General features: G+C 49.7%; 1 long non-coding RNA gene across 1 annotated transcript; it reads left to right on the forward strand.

The window, feature by feature from the left end:
* On the forward strand, positions 1-24,975 carry LOC111559501. The gene is made up of 4 exons (XR_006591002.1): positions 1-1,463; positions 11,891-11,970; positions 20,241-20,465; positions 20,927-24,975. It is a non-coding gene; the product is annotated as an uncharacterized LOC111559501 (long non-coding RNA).
* Positions 24,976-25,969: the final 994 nt, after the last annotated feature.

Raw genomic sequence — 25,969 nt, forward strand, 5'->3', positions numbered from 1 at the left:
CTGACCGACGCTTGGCAAGGTCGGTCCCGTCGGCCCCACTGGGAGGGTCACCGTTGAGACACCCAGCCCCATCTCATTGTTCAGCGCCGGGAGTTTCCTCCTCTGGCAGAGCCCCTGGAGCCGTGAGCTGAGCGGGAAGGGGACGGGCCGGGGCAGGACTTCGGGACGTCTACTTGCTGCCGCTCCTTCCCCTCTCCGGGAGCTCGGGTTTCCCGGGGTGTGTGCGGATTCTCAATAAAAAGGGAAAAGCACGATCCAAGTTAATTTTCCAGCGCCGAGAGGAAATGCTGTTTCCTGCATCGTACAAAACCGGTGCCAACAAGACGGACACAGGAGCCCATTGTCCCGCTAACAATGCGGCGATGGGGGGAGGACGCCTGAGAAAACAGACCTCGGGCCGCCGAGAGCGTTTGATCTTTCCCCCTAAGCGTGTGAGTGTGCATGTGCGTGTGTGCGCGTGTGGTGCGAGGATGCGCTGGCAGCGCGGGGGCGCAGCCCCTTCCCGTCCTGCCTCCGCTCCCCGGGCGCGCTCCTAAAGCTGGCAAGGGAGACCGAGCCCTCCAAAAGCGTCCAGAAGACCAAAAGAGAAAGGGAAGGGCAGGAAAACCAAGGGAAAAGGCTGCAAACGCAAAGAACGGAAAGGCAAAGGCGAGGGAGAGAGACACGCCTCAGCCCAGAGTCCCCCTAGGGGCTGGTTTCACGGCGTCCACCGGCCTCGGTCCTACGGGAGCCGCGCGTCTCCCGCCCCACGCCCGCCCGGGCGCCAGCCCCGCTCCTGCGGTGAGCCCGAGCGGACGGCGGCCCCCCGCGCCGGCGGTGCCCGGCTCCTGGCGGGACTCGGCGGGAGCGCTCTCCGCGCGCCCGCAGGGGGAGGGGGCCGCGGGGCAGCCTCTCCCCCCAGGGTTCCCTGGAGAGCCAGGCCGCTGCGCCGGGCTGACCCGCCGGTGACTCCGCACGGAGAGCGCCCGGGGCGCCCTGACCCCACGCCTGGCCGCGGTGGCGCCGCGCCGTGCGGGACCGGCCGGGTGGGTGGGGGGCGCTGCGCCTGGGGGGTCCCCGCGGGGCCCGGCGTCCGAGCCGGTGGCGCTCGGCGGGGACTTCCGCGGAGCCGGCGGGGGAGGGGGGCGCGGGAGCAGCGCGCGGCTGTCTGGTCAATTTCACCTGGGCGCCCGGGGTCAGGGCCCTGGCCTGAGGACACGTCGCAGCAGGCTCCAGAGGACGCGGGTTCACCCCAGCGCCCAAGGGGGGACCTCCCCGCCCTCCGCTGGCTCACGTAGTCCGGGGTTTCGGGACGTCAAGTGCTGGCGAGGCGGCCGCTCCGGGCCGCGGCGGGGCTGGGTGATAAACAATCTCACAGGATACACGACACCCTGGACTGTCACAAATCCCTCGCAGGAAAAGATAAATAACATCTGAGGAGCCGCGGCTCGGCTTCCCCGGGCTGAGCAGAGACCCTGTGAGAAGTGAGTAAACAACAGAACGGGGAAGAGTTCACCGAGCTTTGGCCGCAGAATCAGATGCGGGGGAGGGGGGGTGTCCTGTCCCTGAGGGGGTGGGTGGGGGGTTAGTTCTTCCCGTGGAAATGAGGGAGAAACAAACCACACACGGTTCAGACTTTGTCCTTTAAACTGGTTGGCACCTGTCACGTTCTGGATAAGAAGCCTGTTTCCTGGGCGTTGTAGGAGACCTTTCTGGAGCAGGGGTGGAGAGGAGGGGGCTTTCTGGAAGCCCTTCTCTCTGGAGGTCGAAGAAGAACTTCCTGAGGAAGCCACCCTTTTCCAAAGGCTTGCTCCTTGGGATCATAGCCGTCAGTGACCCAAACCACCCTGGCCCATACAATCTGTGGTTCTATGCTGATTTCTTCCTGTAAAGGAGGTCTCACCTCTGGAAACACGTTCCCGGATGGGGGTGGTCTGGGGGGCGAGGGAAACAATCCAAACCACAGATCTATAAATGCTCCATGGGGCCAATAAAACGGCTGTCAAATAATGGTTAAGTGTGCACACCTACCCAGCTTGCCTTTCTCCCATGTGGAGTTGGAGCGCCCAAGGCAGTCTTTTCCCTTCTTGGAGGGAGCTGCGCCCAGGCCTCTGGGGGGGGGGGGGGGGTCAGTGCTGGGCCTCTTCTCTCCTCTCCTCTTGCAAAAAAAAAATCACTATGCACCTAGACCGCCAATCTCCACAGCCCAAGAAGCCTCTTGGACACTGCCCAAATTGTCCGACAAGATTTATTACTCTGAAAGGAGGCTTACCCCCTAAGATACAATTTCCGCTGTGTAGGGTATTCTTTCATTATTTACGCTCTAGTTAGTTACCTGTTCCTGTAAGCTGCGCCACCCCGGGAGCTCATTATCTACTTCAAACCATGGTATTTTTTCAGTAATCCTTATGTGCATGTGAATAAGTTTATGTAATGTTTTGAGATTAAGGAAAGTGGGGTGAGCACAGTGGGGATGTGGTCAGAGTGTGGGCTGGCCACTTGCTAAACACAGTTCACAGAAGCCTGTTGTCCTCACCCCTCTGAATGCTCTGACCCCTAGCTCAGCAGCGACGTAGGACAGAGCGTATGGACATTTCTGCGTGGTCTTCAGGCTTTCTCATGCCAGCCGTGTGGGCAAAATGGAGACATCTGGGCTGGATGCTGTGCAAGTAGATGGGTTAGTGACTCATCAGAAGACAGAGCCCATGGTGTTCTGATGCTTACACTCGTGGAACCCTGTGGGAGGCTTTCAGTGTAGTTCAAAACTCACCCGACCGCTGTGAGCTTCTCCAGAAATAGCCGCATCTATCTTTGTATTCACAGGGCCTGCCCAAGAGCATAGGACATAGGAGGTGCTCAACAAATATCCATTGCTGCACAAAGGTTTTGTAGACTTGCTCTTATCAAACTTGGAGGTGACAGGGCACCTGGGTGACTCGGTTAAACGTCCGACTTCGGCTCAGGTCATGATCTCGCGGTTCGTGAGTTCAAGCCCCGCATCGGGCTCTGTGCTGACGGCTCAGAGCCTGGAGCCTGCTTCGGATTCTGTGTCTCCCTCTCTCTCTGCTCCTCCCCCACTTTCTCTCTCTCTCTCGAAAATGAATAAACGTTAAAAAAATTTTAAAAAATTGGAGGTGATGGCAAAGTTGAGATAGTAAACAAATCAGGGTCACCCAAAGCCTGGAAAATTGGAGCATTGGATGAATCTATAGTGAGAACATTATAGGTCCTTCTCTTGAGTCTCCCAAAATTTAAGTCTACACATACAGATCGGGGAAGATAGGACTAAGTAGCCAGGCTAACAGATAATAATAGCTGACAGCAAGCTCAATGTGAGGCACCCGGAACATCTGTCAAAAAAGTGACTGTGATGCCCTGGAACAGAATGCACGCCATGTTTTCTGGAGCAGAATCCATGCCATGTTTTCGAGAGCAGAATCTACTCCATGTTTTCTAGAGCAGAATCCATGCCGTGTTTTCTAGACCTATTCGTTTGGGGATCAGTACTGAGCTCCCGGTTTGGGAAGATTAGACATGGCTGTATCTGTCGAGAGGAGGGGGACAGCATGGAGAAGGAACTCAAAAGTTGGGTGAGGATGGTCAAGAGAACTAGCGATGCTTAGTCTAGGAGAGAGGAGGTACTTCAGGAGACGGGAGAGCTGTTTTCAAATATTGGGAGAGATGCCAGATAAAAATAGGGATTGGAATTACGTGGGCCCCGGTGCCCCGAATGGAGACCAGTGAACCCTCAAATTGGAGTGGCTGTCCATAGCTCACGCAATTCGTGATGACTGTTATCTTTGAATAACAGACTCCTGATTACTACACTGCCTCAGGAGGAAACGAGGTCCCTGAAAGAGAACTGATTGCGGCAGAACCTGGAAGTCCTTTCTCCAGGGACATAGTAAGATGAGATTCGAGCATCCCAGGGGGGTGGGACAGAGAAGGCTTTTACGATTCCTTCTAACACTAAGCATATACTATTCTATCCTGTGTCTGTTTCTATTTTGCTAAGGGCTAATTCTGCCCTGCTGTAATTTCTTAAACCTAATGAGATCGTGAAGGCATTTTTATATAAAGAGAAGTGTGCCTAGTCGAAACAACCAAGCAGTGCAGACTTTTGAGCCCCAGCTTATAGAGTGAGAAGCTTAAAGACGTGGCCACACTTTGCTGAGGATATAATGACCATGATTACTGCAGGTCTGAAATAAATAAGAGGCTGATATTTGTGAAAAGCTTTGTCTGCCTGGTGAGGATCCAGATGATATATATTGCTGGTAGGAATGCAAAGAGATAGAGCTATTTTAGAAACCAGTTGGAAAAAAAAAAGTTAGAGAGGGAGAGAGCCAAACCATAAGAGACTCTTAAAAACTGAGAATAAACTGAGGGTTGATGGGGGGTGGGAGGGAGGGCAGGGTGGGTGATGGGCATGGAGGAGGGCACCTGTTGGGATGAGCACTGGGTGCTGTATGGAAACCAATTTGACAATAAATTTTATATGAAAAAAAAAGAAAAAAAAAGGAACCAGTTGGGCAGTTTCTTATTAACTTAAACAGACACCGTCCAAATGACCCAGCAATGCCACTCCAAAGTATTAATCCAAAAGCAACAAAAACTTATGCCCACGCAGTGGCCTATATGCTAATGTTTGTAACAGCTTTATTCATAATGCTGGCAACTGGAAACAGCCTGAATGTTCATCAGCTGGAGAATGGGTAAATAAATTGTGTTATGTACACAAAGTGGAATACTACTCAGTAATGAAAAGGAATGAGTCACTGATACAGGCAACAATATGGAGGCATCTCAACAGGATTATGCTAAGCGAAAGGAGCCCGACACAAAAGCTACACACCGTGATTTCATTTATCTGACATTTGGAAAAGGCAGAACTGTAGGGACAAAAATCAAATTAGTGGTTACCAGGGGCTGTGGGGACGGGGAGGGCTTGGCTACAAAGGGGCACAAGAGAACTTTCGGGGTGACAAATATTCTGCATCTTTAAAAAAATTTTTTTTAACATTTATTCCTTTTTTGAGAGAGAGAGAGACAGTGTGAGTGGGGGAAGGACAGAGAGAGAGGGAGACACAGAGTCCGAAGCAGGCTCCAGGCTCTGAGCTGTCAGCCCAGAGCCCGATGTGGGGCTTGAACCCACAAACTGTGAGGTCATGGCGTGAGATGAAGTCAGACGCTCACCCGACTGAGCCACCCAGGCGCCCCAGAAATATTCTGCATCTTGATTGTGGTGGTCGTTATACTATGTACATTGTCAGCTTACAGAGCTGCATACCTGAAAGGGTGAATTGTATTGTATGTAAATTATGCCTCAATAAAATGGCTTTAGTAAAGCCCTGTCTTCATTTTTTTTATTTAAATGTTTATTTATTTTGAGAGAGAGATAAAGACAGAGAGCATGCAGGGAAGGGGCAGTGAGAGAGGGAGAGAGGGGGGAGAGAGAGAGAGAGAGAGAGCATGCAGGGAAGGGGCAGGGAGAGGGGGAGAGAGGGGGGAGAGAGAGAGAGAAAGAGAGAGAGAGAGAGAATGAGTGAGTCCCATCCAGGCTCCATGCTGCCAGCTCAGAACCATGAGATCGTGACCTGAGCCGGAATCAAGAGTCAGATGCCCAACTGATGGAGCCATCCAGGTGCCCCTGTCTTCATTTTTAATAGTGGTTTTCCAGTGCCTTCCTAACATTGGTACACGGTACATATTTGTAGAATGAATGAATGAATGAACGAACGAATGAATGAATCTGCATGGAAGTTTTGCTTTCCCATGAAGTCCCGTTGTACAAACATGCTCTACTCTCTGTCTGAGGAACCCGCCCTTCGTAATCCCTCATGACATTGCGGTGGTGTGGGAGGGCATGCTTCTGCCGGGAAGAGGCAGTGCCCTGACCATCACGTCGGGTTTCTGGGGAAGTCTTATTCATCTGGAATTGAGAACTTCATTCAGGAAACACCCAGTAGACGACTCAATATTGAAACACGTGGATGTCATCTGGGAGAGGGGGGAGTCTGCAGTGAAAAGGCCTGGCCGGGAACCCTGCCTGCGGGAGAAACCCCCATCCTAGGGGACCAGGGGATTCTAAACGCAAAGTGCCACTCCACAGGATCAATCTCTCTTTCCAACTTTCGAATCTAGCAGTTGTCTTTTAAAATTGATTATAGAGCAAAGAGGTCGTAAAACAACCCCCTCCCAAATTTAAATAATATGCTACTACTAATTACTGTAAGAGCGTAGCTGGGCTCTAGGAAGCTGTGGAAATACACCAGTTTGAATTTATAGACCAGTTACCTTACTTTTATTTTGTCATTTTTTCTTCCCCCGCCACAACTATCATAGGATTTTCAAAAAGTCATTTAGGGGCACCTGGGTGGCTCAGTCGCTCGAGCGTCCGACTCTTGATTTTGACTCAGGTCATGATCCCAGGGTTGTGGGATCGAGCCCCGTGTTGGGCTCTGTGCTCAACTTGGAGCCTGCTTGAGGTTCTCTCTCTCCCTCTCCCCTGCTCACGTGCTCTCTAAAATTACAAATATATATAAAAATAAAAAAAAATCATTTAAATCATCTTAAGTGTACCGTTCAAGCAGTGTTAAGTCCATTCACTTGCTTATGCAACTAACCTCCAGAATTCGATTCATCTTGCAAAAGCGAAACTATGCTCTGCATTAAGCAACACCCCACTCCCCCCTTGCCCTAGTCCCTGGCAACCACTGTTCCACTTTCTGTCTCTATGAACTTGACTCTTCCAGATACCTCACAGAAGTGGGATCACACCATATTTGCCCTTCGGTGACTGGCTCCTGTCACTGAGCATGATGTCCTCAAGGTTCATCCACGTTACGGCGTGTGTCAGAATTTCCTTCCAAGTCTCAGTGATATCCACCTGTATGTACAATTTCTTTATCCATTCATCCATCGATGGAAGTTTGGATTGCTTCTACCTTTCGGCTCTCGTGAATAATGTTGCTATAAACATGCCTGTATGAATTTCACTCTAAGACCCTGCTTCCAGTTCCGTGGGATACATATATTGATCCAGATATCCAGAAGTGGAATCGCTGGATCGTACGGTAATACTAGTTCTAATTATTTGAGGAACTGTCCTTTCCATAGGGGTTTCGCCATTTTACTTTCCCACCAAGAGTCGCACGAGGGTTTCCCTTTGTCCGCATCCTTCCCAACATTTGTCCTTTTCTGTGTTTTGTGTTTGTTTAATAGTAGCCATCCAGACGGGTATGAGGTGGCATCCTATTGTGGTTTTGATTTGCCTTTCCCTAATGGTTAGTAATGTTGAGCACCTTTTCATGTGCTTATTGGCCATTGGTAGATCTTTTCCCGGATTATTCTTTTCATTCCGGCTTGCCCCAGCCTTCATTTAGCAAGTTGTATTCGGAGAAGCTTGGGCTCCTCACCTTGTGCGCGCACGTGCACGAACACACACACTTACACACAGTGGAATGTGCGTGTAGGATGCTCTATCCTCGGTGAACAGGCAGTGCAATGGCTAGGAGCTCCCTCCCACAGAATATCTTGGGATGGCTGGGGAGGAGAAGGCAGTTCCACACTCCAGGGGACATCTGGCAAGATCTAGAGACTGGGGTGGGGGCGTGCTACTGGTATCTGGTGGGTGGGGGCCAGAGATGCTGGTAAGCACACTACAATGCACGGGACAGCCCCCCCCCCCCCCCCCCCCCCCGCTGCAACAAAGAATCATCCAGCCCCAAATGTGAATAGCACCATGGCTGAACAATCCTGCCCTGAGATGATCCATAGCGTTTGGTTCCCAACCCAGGTTCCTTTTACCTGGAGGATGCAACGGACTGCTGGGTGTTGGCTGTTGAGGGTTCCCAACGGCCTCCTCAGTCTCTGTGAGGTTACCTGTACGCCCACCATCGAGGTGTCCTCAGCCAGTGACTGACAGGTGCAGGGACACAGCCCAGACCCTCTGCCTCAAAGAGGAACCGCTCCGTGATGCCATTCATGTTGCATCTGCGGGATCAGGCTGAGGCCCGGCTTTTCTTAGCTGCCTCCCTGCCCTTCCCGGCTTCTCCCACCTTCCCGCAGATTCCTCCTGAGAGCACGTGCCCAGCTCACCACTTGTACAAGAATCCCCACCTCGCCTCTGCTTCTGGGGAATGGACCCAAGACATGGGGCTGGCTGACATTTGTCAAGGCAGAAAGGAGAGCTTGGAAAAGACCAGCGGTCACTATGAAGCCCTTGGCAGCTGGAGGAACGTGGTCCTGCCCTATAGAGCACCTCTGCCGTCGCCTCCTGGTCCCAGGGGGCTCAGCCAAAGCCACCTCTCAAGAAACCGAAGCATACACAACAAATTCAAGGCGGTGTTACTTTACCAACCACGCAGTAAATTTAAGATACGAATTTACTTACTTGAAAGGGAGGCAACTTGCTGTTTGCCTGATCTGTCCACTCTGTTCATAATGCGCCTCTGGACCCCCGGCCTGCCACGCTTTTCTGGAACATGGTGTTTGAGACAAGCCCTGAAAGATGAGATGAAGTCAGCAGAAAGTGAAAGGGAAAGTGTCCCTGGACAGAAGGAAGAGCTTGTGCAAATGCCCGGAGGAGAAAGACAAAACCCTTACCACCTCCGCCAACACCACTAATTTTGAAGGAAGAAGGTGTCCCAGGGACTGAGAGGAAGCCAGTGTCCGTGATGCTGGTGGAGTTAGAGAACAAGGGACACAGGATAAAGCCGAGAGAAAGGTAAAGGCCAGGCTATGCAGGGCCCGTAGGAAAGGTATGTGGATCTTAGATAAGATGTGATGAGAAGGTTTTAGGCAGCGTGTTAAAGCCATCTGTTTTCCATTTTAAAAAGGGTGATCTGACTCGGGAGTCTTCTGGGTCAATTGGAAAACTACTATAATTTGAAAAAAAAAATTACTGGCAAGTTCAAGGGTGAGAGAATCACTTTTCCACGTATCCTTGGAATCCTTAAAAGCCATTTTAATTTCCAGGCTGGCACAGGAAAGGTTAAGGGGGGTAGCTGATTTCGTTTTAAAAGGTAAATTGGGGGCACCTGAGTAGCCCAGTCGGGTGCGTGTCCAACTTCAGCTCAGGTCACGGTCTCGCGGTCCGTGAGTTCGAGCCCCGCGTCAGGCTCTGCGCTGACAGCTCGGAGCCTGGAACCTGCTTCGGGTTCTGCGTCTCCCTCTCTCTCTGCCCCTCCCCCACTCATGCTCTGTCTGTCTCTCTCTCTCTCTCTCAAAAAAATTTTTCCAAAAAAAAAAAGTAATTGCACAGAAGTCCTTAGGTATATGAAAACTTTGTAAGACTCCCGTTTTCTTTTTATACCATAGCGAAGGATGAACATTCGTTGAGTGATTTTTGTTTGATTAGATAATTTTAGGCAGACCCGAGATGCAGCAGCTTTCTTTTGGTAGCTTGTATGCAAAAGGTTTCGGCTGTCATTTTCAAGGATACTGTTAAACTTGGAATGTTTTTTTTTTTCTATTTTATTGTAATTCCAGTAGAGTTAACACAGCGTTAAATCAGTTTTAGGTGTACAACATAGTGATTCAACAATTCCATACACGACTCAGTGCTCATCAAGATAAGGATGCTTTTAAGTCCCTTCACCTATTTCACCCCCACACCTTTGAATTTTAAAATTCCTCTTGCATGTTTTGCTGTTTTTAAAGTGATAACTGTTATTTTCAGGGGCACCTGGCTGACTCAATCAATGGAACGTGTGACTCTTGATCTCGGGGTTGTGAGTACCAGCCCCACGGTGGGTGTAGAGATGACTTAAAAATAAAATCTTTAAAATAAGTGAATAAAATGACAGCTACTATTTCAAAGCTTAAATTCATGTGACAAAAAATTATTTCTTCAAACAAAAGGGGATAAGATGATGCCTATGAGAATTTTATAAATTTAAAATACAAAGGGGCACCTGGGTGGCTCAGTCGGTTAAGCATCTGACTTTGGCTCAGGTCATGATCTCACGGTTCGTGAGTTCAAGCCCCACATCGGGCTCTGTGCTGATGGCTCGGAGCCTGGAGCCTGTTTCGGATTCTGTGTCTCCCCCTCTCTCTCTGCCCCTCCCCTGCTCCTGCTCTGTCTCTCAAAAAAGTAAATAAATGGTAAAAAAAAAAAAAAAGTCAATCAACATTAAAAAAGATAAATAAAATATAAAGGATTTCCATCAAACTGATCCATCACAAGATGAATAATTTCCGTCTAATTTTTCTGTCACACCTGCCCTCTTGAACTCTTCTATGAATTTATCTCTATGCAGTTTGCAAGACTGTTTTATTGGTAGTTTATTCTATATTTGTGTTCTTGGCACTGGCCATTTTAACAGTGAAATGATGACTCTTCCACACATTCTCAAAGTTTTTGAAAGCCATTTTAATTTCTAGGATCTTCTTTCTGAACGGTCCCCTCTGGCTGGTGGTGGTGGGGGTGGGGGGTAAATCAGGGGCAGCAGTGGAAGTGTGAACACCAGTGAGGAGGCTGCTGGGAAAACACAGGCGAGGCTGAGCTTGAGGGTGCCTCGGACGACTGTGTGGTTTTGGCCCCTGGCAGAGGCAGGGGGAGGTGAGACGCACGTATATCCAGGAGGTAGACACAGAGACCTTGCGGATGCCTTGAGGGTGGGGAACGATGATGACCGAGTAATAATCTTGGATGGCCCACGTTTCCAGCCTGGGCAAATGACTGACTGGTGCCACCACTTACTGAGGTGGGGAAGCTGGGGGGAGGAGCTAGCTGGCCAGGTTGTGAAGGAATCAGGATATGTTGCTTTTTTTTTTTTAATATTTATTTATTTGGGGGAGAGCCTCAGTGGGGGAGGGGCAGAGAGAGAAGGGGACAGAGGATCCCAGGCTGATGGCAGCGAGTCTGATGTGGGGCTCGAACTCAGGAGCCAGGAGATCGTGACCTAAGCTGAAGTCAGATGCTCTACTACTGAGCCTCCCAGGTACCCCAGGACATGTAACTTTTTTTTTTTCAATGTTTTATTTTTATTTTTGAGTGAGAGAAAGAAAGAGTATGAGCAGAGGAGGGGCAGAGAGAGAGGGAGACACAGAATCCAAAGCAGGTCCCAGGCTCCGAGCAGTCAGCCCAGAGCCCGACGCGGGGCTCGAACCCACGAACCGTGAGATCATGACCTGAGCCGAAGTCGGACACTTAACCGACTGGGCCTCCCAGGTGCCCCAGGACATGTTACATTTAGAGCAAAGTGTGCATGCGCACAGTGTTGTCAAATAGGCAGTTATCTGGGGAAGTGTGGAGATCAGAGAGGTATGAGGTATCCCTTTAGGAATCTTTAGTGTGTAAACAGGGAGACAGGATGCGGTCACGTGAGAAGAAGGTGTTGGGGAAGTGAGGGAGCCAACATTTGGAAGTTGTGTGTGTGTCTGAGGGAGGCAGAGAGAAGCCTACAACAGATCCTGAAACAAGACCAGCAAGAGAGGCAGGAGAAAACCTAGAAGCGTGGTCTCACGCTTCTAGGAGCAGAATGTGTTTTCAGGAGGAGGACATGGGTAGGGAAGCTGAAGGCAAAACTCAAGTGAGGTAACCAAGAAAGTGTTTTTCGGGTCTGGTAACGTGCAGGTGTTAAGTGACTTCGACAGAGACGGAAGCTAGATTGGCGTGGGTGTGAGGGGTGAACAGGGGACGGGAACTCAAGGCTGAGACAGCTCTTGACAAGTTCTGCCTCGACAGGCACAAAGGTGAGGGGAGCAGCAGAGAACCCACTGGTAGCAGCAGGAGAATGAAGGATAAGACAGGAACGTGCTGGTAAATGTTTAACAAAACCCCTTTTGGAAAACCAAAGCCTTGTAGCGGTTATAAACACTCCCAGCACGGCCAGTTCCAAGTCCCCCGCGTAATTAATGTCAAAGAGCTGGCAAAATCCCTGAAAATTTCACATTTGTCTCCTAGGAGCCAGCGCGACCCAACTCCAGTCAGCCGGTGCCTCAGAGAGGAGTTCTTTCTCAGAACGTAGACACTGAAGCATACCGGTAAGCTATTGGAACGGTCCCGAGGAGAAACAGAGAGCACCGTTTCAGAGCATAAACAAGACAGGTAAGGCAGGAAGGAACCAGGGGTAGGTGACCTAAGCCACATGTGACCCGCATGTGAGTGGTCAAAGTTCTAAGAGGCCAGCGTGGCGGACGGATCATCACCACGTGCATTGAAATGGCCAAAAATCCTGCAGGGGGTGAGGTGGGAAGAAGCCAGCCAGCCAGGAACTAAAGCCTTGGGCATATGAGGGGTCGTGTGTGCGCGCCAAGTGCGAAGGGTGTGTTCTGGAAGTCGGTGCGCGAAGGTGGCAGGTGAATGATGAGAGTCTCAAAAAGCAGGGGTTTGTGCAACAGAGAGGGAGAGACATGGCCTGCAAAGCATAAGGGCAACCCAGGAAAGCGTGGCTTTTGCTTCTGGTCCTGAGGTCTAAGAGGTGTGTGTGTGTGTGTGTGTGTGTGTGTGAGAGAGAGAGAGAGAGAGAGAGAGACAGAGAGAGAGAGAGACAGAGAGAGACAGAGAGAGGGAGTGAGCCAACCCAACTGCAGTAAAACGTTCTCAGGGTGAGCAGGGGGCTCCGGAAGGAATGAAGGTGGAACTGGAGGGGTTTGCCGATTACAAAGGGGAGGTTCCACTGGGGGGCAGCAGGGGGGTTGGAGGAGAGGTTGGGCTGGGGATTGGGTCCACATGGGGATGAACAGAAGAATGTGGAAGAGTGACTTGGGGTGGGGGGATAGAGAAGCTTGGGTTTCTGGCAGCCATTGTGTTAAGAATAGATTTGAGGCACGTAACCTGGTTGGGATACAAGACATTCCACACCAATGTGCCTCCAACATTATCGACAAGATGTCAGACTTAAGATCTTATGAGGCATGACCCGATTTAACCTTTAAGCAGACTGAAACTGTATCAAGCGTCATTTGGCATCCCCCGTCACCGAACCCTTGCTTCCCTCAGTTGGGCCCTCCTGGGTTCTTGCTCAGATTGCTGGCATCCAGTTTAGATTTCCTGGCCCGTGACACTCCCGCCTTAGAGAGTTTTTCTAGCAGTAGCATCCATCAGTGGTCATACATCCAGTAACAGTCCTGCTCCACATCCTTTGAAAGAGTATCAGAGGGAATACCTTGGCCACAAGTGTTGTTCCGCAGAACTTAGAAGATTCTTAGTAGTCAACGAAACATGATGATGCTGTCTGTTTATGGCGTTAACATAACTGGTAACGTGATAGTTGCCAGTTCCTGCCTGTTGTCTTTGACAACAAAGCAAAACAAAACAAAAAGCCAGCACGTTAGGCTGAAGACCCAGGATTTCCAATGCCCAGTTTTATAACTTGGACTTTCCCACCTGTAGGACCTAGCCTCCGGAAACAAGAGAAATGCTGTCTTGGGTTTCTGTTTTTCAGGGTTGTGGCATTCGGTGAAGTAATAGTACAAATGAGAAATTCAACAAGGTTACAGGAACTGCTGATAGGAAATGTGAGTCAGACTCAAAATGGTGTGGGTGTCGTTAGAATTAACTTTTAGCCCTAGATTCTTTGAGTCCTCTGATGAAAATTTCCATGTGCTTTAGAATTTAAAAGAAAATTAAGAAAGGAAGAACAGCATGTTGGCCCCCGACCATTCTGTAAAAGGTGTCAAACACCTGGATATAATTTTAAATAATAATTTTAATAAAAATACATAAGTGGGGGCACCTGGGTGGCGCAGTCGGTTAAGCGTCCGACTTCAGCCAGGTCATGATCTCGCGGTCCGTGAGTTCGAGCCCCGCGTCAGGCTCTGGGCTGATGGCTCGGAGCCTGGAGCCTGTTTCCGATTCTGTGTCTCCCTCTCTCTCTCTGCCCCTCCCCCATTCATGCTCTGTCTCTCTCTGTCCCAAAAATAAATAAAAAACGTTGAAAAAAAATTAAAAAAAAATACATAAGTGTCCATTGGCATGGCTACTGCCTGACCCCACTTAGTATATTCAGAAATCTCCAAAAGCCTGAAAGGTAAGGTATTTCTGGCTATAGTAGACAAACATTCCCTTGTCTGGCATTATTTGAGGTTCACAGTCGAAGCCTGTTTCGATGATCCATTTTTCTATTCATATTTGTCACGCGTCTGCGATGTGCAAGGCACGCTCAAGTTTTTGGGGGAAGCATCAGTCCATGTGGAGAAGTAGTTATGATGCAAAGCACATGCGATAAGAGATATATAAGGAAGCCCAAAACACTCTGGGAGGTTAAAGAAAGGAGCATTAATTCTTGCCAGGGAATGAGAGAAGGAATCGTAGAGGAAGTGGAATCGGAGCGGTGTGTCAAAGGATTAGAAGGTTTGGAACAGAAGGAAGAGCTAATGGGATGGGTATTGAGGAGGGCACCTTCTGGGAGGAGCACTGGGTGTCGTATGGAAACCAATTTGACAATAAATTTCATACTAAAAAAAAAAAAGTTAATGGGAAGAACAATCAAGGCAAGGGAATTAGGGATCGCAAAGTTGTGTTGCGTGTTCGGAAAATGCCAAGTAGGCTGGTTTGGGGGATAACACGGGATGCAAAAAGAATAGAAAATTAGTTTACGGTCAGATTTGTATGGATACCAGGCTAAGAAATATGGTCTCTATGGGAAAAGCAATGGGACACTACTGGAAGTTGAGAGCATGCGCTTCTCCAAAGTTAAATCTCCCACCGCATGTGAGATGACTTGGAGAAGGGGGGACTAGAGCAGAGCCGTCAACTAAGACACTAGGTGCATCCCATGCTTAACATCGTTTACTGTTATGGGGCGCCTAGCTGGCTCAGTCAGTGGAGCGTGTGACGCTTGATCGCGGGGTCATGAGTTCGAGCCCCATGAGGGGGAGGAGATTATATTTTAAAAATAGAAAATATTAAATTAATTAATAATCAATAATTATTTGATTAATAATCATTAAATTATTAAAAATATAAAATATAAAAGATATTTTGCCGTTACAGCATTATTATTATTGTCGTTGTTGTCACAACCCTTTGTTAGATGCCTGCCATGTGCCAGGCACTAGTCAGGCCTTGCGGATACATGAGTGATCAAGACAGAATATAATGGAATGTATAATCTCGTTGGAGGTGTCAGATAATGAGAGTAAGGAGGGAAATTTCAGATTAATACATTCTATTAAGAAAATAGAGTATCTTTCCCTTTCTAGCAGCAGGTTTGGGTAGGTTATTTGGAACAGCGCTCCCACTGAAAATCACTAAAAATGCTGTGTAAAATGCATTAAAAAAAAAAAACAAACCTTTCTTAAAATCTCAGATAAGATAGGGGCGCCTGGGTGGCGCCGTCGGTTAAGCGTCCGACTTCAGCCAGGTCACGATCTCGCGGTCCGTGAGTTCGAGCCCCGCGTCGGGCTCTGGGCTGATGGCTCGGAGCCTGGAGCCTGTTTCCGATTCTGTGTCTCCCTCTCTCTCTGCCCCTCCCCCGTTCATGCTCTGTCTCTCTCTGTCCCAAAAATAAATAAAAAACGTTGAAAAAAAATTAAAAAAAAAAAAATCTCAGATAAGATAGTAAAGAATTTACTAGGTCAAGATCTCCAGGAAAGTGGAGCTCAGAGTTAAGTGAGTCTTGACCTCCTTTTATCCTGAGGACAAACCCAATCCAGAAGAACCTACATTTTGGGATTTGATGGACCAGAGGGGTAAGAGGGAGAAATCCTTGCCCCCCTTCTCACCCTGAGGGACTGGAAATAAAGCATTCTTACCACACAGAGTCAGAATTAAACTATGAGTAAACGTGAGTAAGGCTCAACCAGAAGCAAGCCGTCCCACCCCTGTGGTCTGAGGCCGCACCTCTGCCCAAACCGTGGAGGACTTAGCTCCTCTTCAAATACACAATTAACTTGTTCTAGAAAGTTCTTCCGAGTTGAAACTCACAGAGACTATCTGACATGAACGACCAGAGTTTCAGTTATGCAAATTCTCCTATCTATTCAGAGTGCTCTATAGGCAGGCAGAAGAAAAATAAGACTTGGTTTTGGATCCAGCCCGTAAGCTTAGAAGCTGATACTCCACGCTAACAAGTAAAAACCCGAACGAGCTGAAAAGTCAACAACTCTTCCTAAATCTGTAGGGGACGAGAGGACGCAGGCAGGCCGCCGCCCCCTAGGCCCCAAAATGGAGAGACACACAGGCAGAGAGTCACCACTTACCAGAGCAGGAAGCTCCCAGCAGACACTTCGGGGACCCAGGGAGGGGCTGGAGGCTCAGTGTGGACAAATCCGAGAGACAAAACCTCCGAGGACACCCAGTCATCAGGGGGCCTCTTCACTTAGGGTAATTTTAGCTCCTGGAGGTCTACCGGGGTCTCACGATGAATGTCAGCTAAAAATCCCCTCCTGCTTTTGGCAGAGGGAGGGGGGAAAGGAACCATTTTGAAACACCCCAGAGCACTGGGTCCTTCTTAACAAGGCCCTGCCCTTGGGGGAAATTAGTTAACCACAGCCTCACCTGCTGGGGTCTTATTAAAGCCCAAGTGACCCTGGAGAAGCCAAGTATCCAACTTCAGCCTCCCCTAGCCACCCTCTCCCACCTAAAGGGGGAGGGAGGGGCGCCTGGGTGGCGCAGTCGGTTGGGCGTCCGACTTCAGCCAGGTCACGATCTCGCGGTCCGTGAGTTCGAGCCCCGCGTCGGGCTCTGGGCTGATGGCTCGGAGCCTGGAGCCTGTTTCTGATTCTGTGTCTCCCTCTCTCTCTGCCCCTCCCCCGTTCATGCTCTGTCTCTCTCTGTCCCAAAAATAAATAAACGTTGAAAAAAAAAAAATTAAAGGGGGAGGGAAAAACGGGAAGTCCTGGTGATGTTCACCGTCTAGAGGCATGCACTCACTAAAAGTCGATTGGAAAGTCAATCTTTGCGGCCAGGAAGAGGAGAACAAACAGTCCACCCCCCACTCCCCCCATTAAAGGGTGCAGCAGCCGTGGGATTAGGAAGTTGGGAGACCAGCCTCGAGACTGACGTGATCGGGCAGCAAAGCCAGAGAGAGAAACCTGCAGCCACACCCCACCATATTGGACGGACACCCTCCATGGTAGATAATACAATCCTCTGAAACAGTGGACCCTGCGTGTGGCACGGAGGTGGCCGCTTCCTTCTTAGCATGATTCCCTACGAAGGTGGCTGGCCAGCACAGCACCTGAGAGGTGTCCTGGCTGGAGGGGTGGCCATCATTCTGGTCACCTAGGATGGATGTCTCCACGCATTTGTTTGTGGCAGGATGTTATTACGCCTCCAGCGGAGGCATAGAGAACCAAGGGTCCTGTCCGATATTTCCCACTGGCTGGCTGCTAATTACTTAATAAGGCAGAAGAGAAAAAGAAAGTTAGTAGGACTATTTTCTGAGAAGCCGTTTCGTGCACTGATTTATCGGCAGCCAGCGGAACTCCGTATTACAAATGTTTGCTCTATTTTCAATTTGGGAAGAGAGAAAAAGCTTTAAAAAAGTGGCTTTTGTTAGGACAATTGGTTGGCACCTGTTCAGTGCTTTACCTCTAACCTCTGGGCTTTACATCTGAAGCTAAATAAGCCTCACGGACAAAACAAAAGAAAAACAACCCAAGAAACAAACCTTGTAAGGTAAATAGCATTATGCCTACCATGATGGAAACAGGCTTAGCGAGAGAAGGTGGGCTCCATGAGACCCATGCGGAACACCTGTTTTCCTCACACTATCCTCCGCATCCTTTATGGTAATCATTGGTTTAAGATTTTCCTCCCCTGCAGGAACCATAGTAGATTTGTTCACACCTGCCTACACAGGGCCAATCGAAGTATACATTGGGTGTTTACTAAAACACTGGTTGGACCAAAGAAAGAATGGAAAGACTACAAATGAAGAAAAGGCAACTGAGTCAAAGGAAACAAGTTTGTTTGTGGAAAAGATAGTTTGGTAAGGTCCTTATTTTGGGGGTAAATGTCCTGGCACTAATCCCTACAATTCTTATTCCCTTTCTTTCTTTCTTTTTCTTTCTTTCTTCCTTCCTTCATTCCTTCTTTTCTTTTTTCTTTTCTTTTCTTTTCTTTTCTTTTCTTTTCTTTTCTTTTCTTTTCTTTTCTTTTCTTTCTTTCTTTCTTTCTTTCTTTCTTTCTTTCTTTCTTTCTTTCTTTCCTTCTTTTTTAGAAAGAGAGAGAGAGATAGCATGAACAGGGAGAGGGGCAGAGAGAGAGAGAGAGAGACTCAAGCAGGCTCCACATTCACCACGGATCCCGATGTGGGGCTGTGTCCCATGACCCTGGGATCATGCCCTGAGCCGAAATCAAGAGTTGGGTGTTCAGCCGACTGAGCCATCCAGGCGCCCCGATCCTCACTATTCTTAAATTAGCATCTCTAAGAAGTTGGAAATGATTGATTATGGGGGCATACCCGAAATTCACTAAATGCATCTGGCTCCACTAACAAGTTCACAGAACAAATTGCTCTTCTAAGAGTGCAGGTTTAGGGTTGGGGTGGCCTCCCTCTTTCTCTTCAGGTCCCAGGCACTTTGGGAGCCTTGGATTTCAGTGCACACATGGCCAAGTCCAAAATCCACGCCATGCACAACTAGTCCCGAAAATGGCACAGAAACAGCATCAAGGAACCCCGGTCACAAAGATATGACTCTCTCGAGGGGGTGGACCCCAAGTTCCCGAGGAACATGCACCACGAAGGCTATCAAGGCTCATGTGCAGCCCAGAGGGTCAGATGCAAGTTCCCACCGGGTCTCAACCACAAGCGCAATCGACTTGCCTACATTGCCCACGCCGAGCTCGGGAGATGTGCTCATGCCTGCGTCACCGCGGGTCTCAGGCTCTGCCAGCGAGGTCCAAGAGCAAGGCTCAAACCGTGGTCCAGGCTGTGGTTCTGGCTCCGGCTCCCAAAGACGCCCAGCTCCTCAGGAAGGCTCTAGAACAGAGGCCTCTGTGTGCCAGTGTGAGGACGGAAGAACGGCTGTGATCCCGGGGTGTGATCCCTGGGCTCTGACAGAGGGCTGGTGTCCTGTCTATGTGTACCTATCGGCTTGAGGCAGCATCTGTCCCCTCCCCGCCCCCCCAAAAAAGGAAGACTCCCATTGGGAGGTAGCAAGGGTGTGTTCTGATTGTTTTCATCACCGTCACGCCCTCCCACATCTGGGAAAGCGCCATACTGTGCAGTGTTCTGTGCTTTTTAAAAAATGCTTATTTAGGGGCGCCTGGGTGGCGCAGTCGGTTAGGCGTCCGACTTCAGCCAGGTCACGATCTCGCGGTCCGTGAGTTCGAGCCCCGCGTCAGGCTCTGGGCTGATGGCTCGGAGCCTGGAGCCTGTTTCCGATTCTGTGTCTCTCTCTCTCTCTGCCCCTCCCCCGTTCATGCTCTGGCTCTCTCTGTCCCAAAAATAAATAAACGTTGAAAAAAAAATTAAAAAAAAAAATGCTTATTTGTTTATTTTGAGGGGAGAGCAGAGGGGGGTGGCAGGGGAGGGGGAGAGAGAATCCCGAGCAGGCTCCGTGCTATCAGCGCTGAGCCCGACGTGGGGCTCGATTTCACAAACCTGAGCCAAAATCAAGAGTCCACCGCTTAGCGACCCCAGCCCCCCAGGTGCCCTTAGGTTTGTTTTTTTTTTTTTTTAATTTTTTTTTAACGTTTATTTATTTTTGAGACAAAGAGAGACAGAGCATGAACGGGGGAGGGGCAGAGAGAGAGGGAGACACAGAATCGGAAACAGGCTCCAGGCTCTGAGCCATCAGCCCAGAGCCCGACGCGGGGCTCGAACTCGCCGACCTCGAGATCGTGACCTGAGCTGAAGTCGGACGCTTAACCGACTGCGCCACCCAGGCGCCCCCCTTAGGTTTTAAATAAACCACGTTTGTGTATTTAGAGTACTGTTTTTATTTCTGTTGTGCTCCCCCGAGAGAATGAGGGTGCTAAACAGTTCTCTGGTCTGTTCCCTCACCCCTACCTTCTAGCAGCTCACTACATCTAAAAAGGGAAAGAGGCTTTCATTCAGTAACTATTTATAGTGGGTTTGGGTTCCCAGAGGAGCCTGCAAGGTCAAACTCATGTACGGTCAGAACTACCCTGGCAAGTCTTTTAAGTTGCCCGTAAAGGATAGAGCAGTCTCTTCTCGCGTAGCCTTCCAGCCGATTTGGCCTCGGCTCTGGAAGGGATCACCACTTCAGTTGACATCGAGAGGTGTAGCTGGCTGTCTGCTTGGGGTCCGTGATGTAGGGGTCACACTGAAGAAAAACCCTCCCATCTTCCGAGGGTCACAGCGAGTGAGAGTGAGAGCACTGTGTTTGTCCTCTCTCAGCACAGGATGGTCATTCAGTGACGAGCAGAATCGCCAGGACGCCACGTGTTCTCTGTCCCCATCCCCCTCCCTGAGCAGACATAGGTTCCCTCGCCTAGGAGCCAGTCACTGCGGGGAACCCAGGGATCCTCACTCCTTGCAGCGTCCACAGCCTCATGAGGTTCACGGCTGCGAACCAAACTTTACATTACGACAAGGTGAAACGCAAAGAGACGCATCAAAACGGTACGGGGACACAGAGGTGGCCACCACTAGCTGAGTGGGGGGCGCCGGGGAAGGTTGTGCGGGAGAGGTGACATTTGACCTGGGTTTCCAGGGTTGGCTGTGAATTTACAGGGTCCAGAAGGGGAGGGAAGCCTGTCCGAGGGAGGCCTGGAAGGGCGCAGCAAGAGGTGGAGGGAATGGGGAGCAAAGACAGAAAATGAAGTCAGAAAGTAAGCTGGGGACCAAACTTGACTTTGTACTGGCACGTTGTATGAGAAAAATAATGCCAGACTTAAACGGCTCACCCCACTCTCTGTACAGCAGCCGGAAGAGCAAATAGTCTTGAGTCGTATGCACTCTTTGTACACAGGGGGCAGGAAAAAGACCAAACGAGAGATGTCTTTTCCAGGCCCGACTCCCAGTGAAGCCACTTCCGGCTGGAATAACTGGCCACTGAAGTCAGCCTCACTCTTCCTTTTCAGCAACCTTGGTTGGGAGTAAGAAACACAGCGGTGGTCTTGACCTTGGAAAACACGGAAGTCTCTGTTCCTATCCTTTCTACCTTAGCTGGGCACCTTTCACACCAAGACCACAGCAGATTGCCCCCAAGAGGAGTGAGACATCTCATGCTCGATATGGTTCAAGTGGGAACTTAATCTAGGCTCATGTATGATCTCCAACCAGTAGTGATTTGGCAAGATCCCAGGAGGAAAAGAAATTTGTGTTCTAAGTTACAGCTAATTGTTCCCGTATTATTTTGCACTTCCCTATTACCTGAGCCGTAAGCATGCTTGAGGCAAGATACAGCATGAGTTAAAGTGAGCGTTAAAAAAAAGAAGCAAATTTGTTCCATTTGCAAGGAAGGTGAAGGGCATGGGTTGACAAAGAGAAGGGAGTATTCAGCTGGCGAGCGACTCTCTAATTCTAAGAATGTTACAGAAAACCCTGGTAATACCACTACCTGCGAGCTTAACCCTTCACTTTGCTTAACCCACAGCCGATGGAGCCTTGTGGAAAGTCAAAAGGTAATAAACAATTTGCCGTTCGAGGCAAACTTATAAATTCCCAGGATAAAGATCTGAGAATGTTAAATCTTTGGGAAATACACAGGAAGAGTGAGGCAAAATGCCACCCACCCCCTCCTAATAGCTTTTAAATAAGATTCAGGAAGAGGTTTCAAAGTGAAGTGTTCAAAACATCTGCTTCTTATTTGAAATATAATTAGAAGTGTATCTTAATATATAAGGAATTTTAAGAGCTGAGAGGAAGAACGTTTCTGGGTGACTAAGTGTTTTGGATGATGTCACAGTCATGGCATGAAGAGCAATACCAAAGACTCTTTAGCAAGATTTTGAGGAATTGTTTTCCTTAGTTGGTTTATTATCTTTGCGAGAAGTCATTTACAAATCAAATCAGAAGAAAGAGAAGGCGACTTTATCGAACACGATGAGGGATCGAGGGATTCCTGCCCCTGAATGTTACAAAGAGACACCAAATGTTCTGTTACTTCTTTCCATTCCCGGCCCTTCTCCACTCCTATTTGTTTTTATTTGGTCCGTTTTCCACCCTGAGAGTCATAAAGAAAAAGGAACGTGCATTTGATTAGAGAACTAAAAAAAGGAAACAAATGGCCACCGTCTGGCTCCCTGTTGCACATCACTTACCTGTCTCCCCTTGGCCAAATTTTTATGTCCTCACATCCAGACCTATTACATTAGAACCCCTGGGGGGGTCAGACCCAGGCATGGAGGGGGGGGTTTGTTGTTGTTTTGTTTTGGTTTTTGGTTTTTAAGCTCCCCAGGTGATGCTAATATGCAGCCCAGCCTGAGAACCACTGTCATGGATGATATGACCTCACGAGGGAGAGACTCCCCCGGGGGTCTCCACGCCATAAGCAAGTCGTTCCCAGGCTTTTGTATTCACAGAGCAGCAACATTTCAAAAAGCACTTGGGAGAGCCATATATCCTTTTTGTCAACATAGTAAAAACAGCCATTATTTCATGAAATGAAGGACATTTTAATATCGGGAGAACAGAAGGACGTAATCAGAGAGTATTAAAAATCTGATTACATGTACATATGCACATACCTACGTATACATACATATTTCATCGTCTTTCTTTTTGCCCTTTGGCGAAGGAAAGTTCTTCTTGGACTGCCTGGCTCTGGGAATGACTTGGATCCTATCCGCAGTGTTCCTTCCAAGAAGCTGACACTAATCGAGCACTTACTACATGCCAAGCACTTGTCTCGTTACTTTACATATATGAACTCGCTTCATTCCCACAACCCTAAAACGTGGGCGGTGCTTATTATGTTCATTTCTCAGGTGAAGAAACAGATCACAGGGGGTTGAGCAATTCGCCTCAGGTCACGCAGTGAGTGATGGAGCCTGAGTTTGAACCCAGGCAATCTGATTTCAGAATCCTGCGTTCCTAACCCGTTCACCGTGCACGTAGTCGGGTGTTCATGTATTACATTATTCCGCAAGCAGTTCTTAAGCAGCTACTATGTGCTAGGTGCTGCGATGAACCCCAGGGGGTGTAAAACCTGGGCCCTTGATGCCTGGGTGATATGGAGACGTATCTCTCCCACCTCCCATGTTTCCCAGGAAGAGAATGAAGGAGGAGTACATTCAGCTTCTCTCTGTCCCCCTACCCACTATGAGCAGATGGCTGGCGCTTTGGAAGAAGCAACCTGGTGGGCCAAGCCTGGTTTTTCTCCTCGGGAGGGGGTCGTTTGTAGTGGTGCCGATGACCGTGGGGGAAGTCTGGCCAGTTCACCGCCGTCCTGGAAGCCGTACCGGCCACTCAGTTACTGAGGGGCCTGGCCCCAAGCCGCGTATCCGCCGTAACTGGGCTTATCATCACTGGCAACAACCGCCGGGAATGAGAAAAGACTGGTCTCCCTGTGAATCTACACTGAAAACACATGAGTTGGGAAAAGCTGGGCATCTCTCCCGACATTCCCACATCCTCAACAGTTGCCAAAGGCCAAGGGTCTTGTACGTAGCATACAGGTGCCCACAGAGGTAGGCTAGGGAGCCCAAAGCAGGGGTTCCCAGCACAGACTGTGGGATAAGGTATACGAAATGCAGTTCTGGAGGCCCACAGGCAATTTAGACCTTGAGGGGTAGGGAGGGGGTGGTAGGATGCTCCAGGCAGGGGTGAAGGAAAATGCCGAGGCGGGAAAGGACATGGCATGCCGTTTAGGATGACCCGAGCACAAAGCCTCTGCCGCGGACCCGGTAGGAAGTGAGGACGGAGGGAGAGGCAGGGATAGAATTGGGAAAGGCCTTGAATGCCCGGCCAAGGCCTTTTGGATTTCATCCTGAAGGCAATGAGGAGTGCCCGAAGGATTTTAAGTGGGGAGTGAGTGGCATGATTTTACGTTTTGGCGAGATTGCTCTAGAACAGTATGGAGAACTGCGGACGGGATTGGCTTACCGGGAGGCTAGGACAGTGGCCAGGCGAAAGATGATGAGGTCCAGAGCCAAGGGTTTGGCTGTGTGGGCGAAGAGGAGGAGAGAGATTAAAGGGATGTCCGTGGATCACAGCGACTTATCAGCTTCGGGGATCAGGGGAAAAGGGGGAGGGCTGAGTTCTGGCTCAATGACTGGGCCTATGTCGGTGCTGTTCCCGATAGGGATTATAAGGACAGCGGGAAGGGATCGTTTTGAGGGGAGCTTTTGTCATGCTGTGGTTGGCCCCTCCCGTGGTTCACTGAAAGGGACCCCAGTATCGCAAGCCTGGCACTCTCCTGCAATTGCCAGCGACACCCATGAGACCGCAGCAGCCGTCCAGTGGTACGGGCTGGGATCCGTTTCGTTTCTTTCCCTCGCTCTGGGCACTGGCAGAGCATCAGCTGAGCGTCCAAGGTGTGGTTCTGGCTCCCTTTCCCCTGGGAATCACCAAGTGCCTCCTATTCTCCCTCCCCGCCAGTCACTCCCACCACACTCCCCAGCAACTGGTTCCACCAGTTTTTCTCAGCATTCTTCTCTTTCCTCCGCTCCTCCAGCCGAAAGCTATCCCGATGGAATCACCTACCCTCCAGGCAAACACGTTCTTCCCCTTCCTCGGGCAAGACACCCCATCCTAGCCAAGAAGCCACTACCCCGTTATCTTAACTCACGCTCCCAGCTGGTCTGTCTGTTTTGTGCGGAGCCCATCTGGGGTCAGCTCTGCCTGGGGCTGGTGGATTTAGCTTAAATATTCCAGCGCATCTGTTTTTTTCTGAGGTCTGCCCTGACAGAAGGCACACTCTGGTCTTTTAGCAGGAATTTAAGGTGATTGGGACCATCTTGGGGTCAGCAGAAGAAGGGCTTGGGGCCACCCCGCCACGGAGCTAGAGCAACTCCAAGAATCTCCTCAGTGCCCCCTGCTCGGACTCTAGTATTTACCAAGAAGGACTCTTCAGGGGGCGCCTGGGTAGCTCTGTGGCTTAAGTATCTGACTCTTGGTATCAGCTCAGGTCATAATCTTACAGTTCGTGGGATTGAGCCCCGCGTCGGGCTCTACGCTGACAACACGGAGCCTGCTTCGGATATTTTCTCTCCCCCTCTCTCTTCCCCTCCCCTGCTTACGCGTGCTTTCTTTCTCTCTCTCAAAATAAATAAATAAACTTAAAAAAAAAAAGAAAAAAGAAAAGACTCTTCTGTATTGGCCTCTCTCTACCCTCTGAGACTGGGCCGAGCCTGCGAGAAGATGGCTGGATTCTGGGCCAATAGGAAGATCACAGAAACAGCTAATTTTAGTCGACAATCGGAGAAGTTAAGTTTAGGACTGAATTAGATCTCGAATTTCCTTCTGGACCCTGCAACTCCGAGGACTTGCCTACCAAACGTGGCTGACTGCCATCGGCCAGGCCGGCATGGAGGAGGGTGGAGGCTCCAGGACTGTATTCTGGCAGGCTGGTCACCCGGCTCAGGCCTCTATAACCTCACCCTTTCCCATCCAGGGGGCGTCGTTTTGATGTGAATTGGAATTCAGACACGGCTCGATTATAGACCAAGCTCTGTTAACGAAATGGTGTTGCAACACCAAAGCTCTCGCAAAGAACCCGGACAAATGCAAGTGACCCTGCAGCCAAAACACAAAAATATCCCCTTCCAACACTGCTGCTCTATTGGGCCTTCCCTAAGCCCCAGCCGTGTGAATTGCCCCAGTGTAGTTAGTAACTTTCTTTTTTTTTTTTTTTTTAATTTTTTTTTTTTTAACATTTATTTATTTTTGAGACAGAGACAGAGCATGAACGGGGAGGGTCAGAGAGAGGGAGACACAGAATCGGAAACAGGCTCCGGGCTCTGAGCTGTCCGCACAGAGCCCGACGCGGGGCTCGAACTCACGGACCGCGAGATCGTGACCTGAGCCGAAGTCGGCCGCTTAACCGCCTGAGCCACCCAGGCGCCCCAATAACTTTCAACTCCCACCCGTCTTATCTCCTGCCCCTCTCCAGTTTTGCGTTGTCACGGAAGCGTTCTGGATTGGAAGGCGGGAAATCGGGTTTTTATTCTGATTCTGCCCCT

The sequence above is a fragment of the Felis catus genome, chromosome A1 (genome assembly GCF_018350175.1).
Source record: "Felis catus isolate Fca126 chromosome A1, F.catus_Fca126_mat1.0, whole genome shotgun sequence".
In the NCBI taxonomy this organism is placed as follows: domain Eukaryota; kingdom Metazoa; phylum Chordata; class Mammalia; order Carnivora; family Felidae; genus Felis; species Felis catus.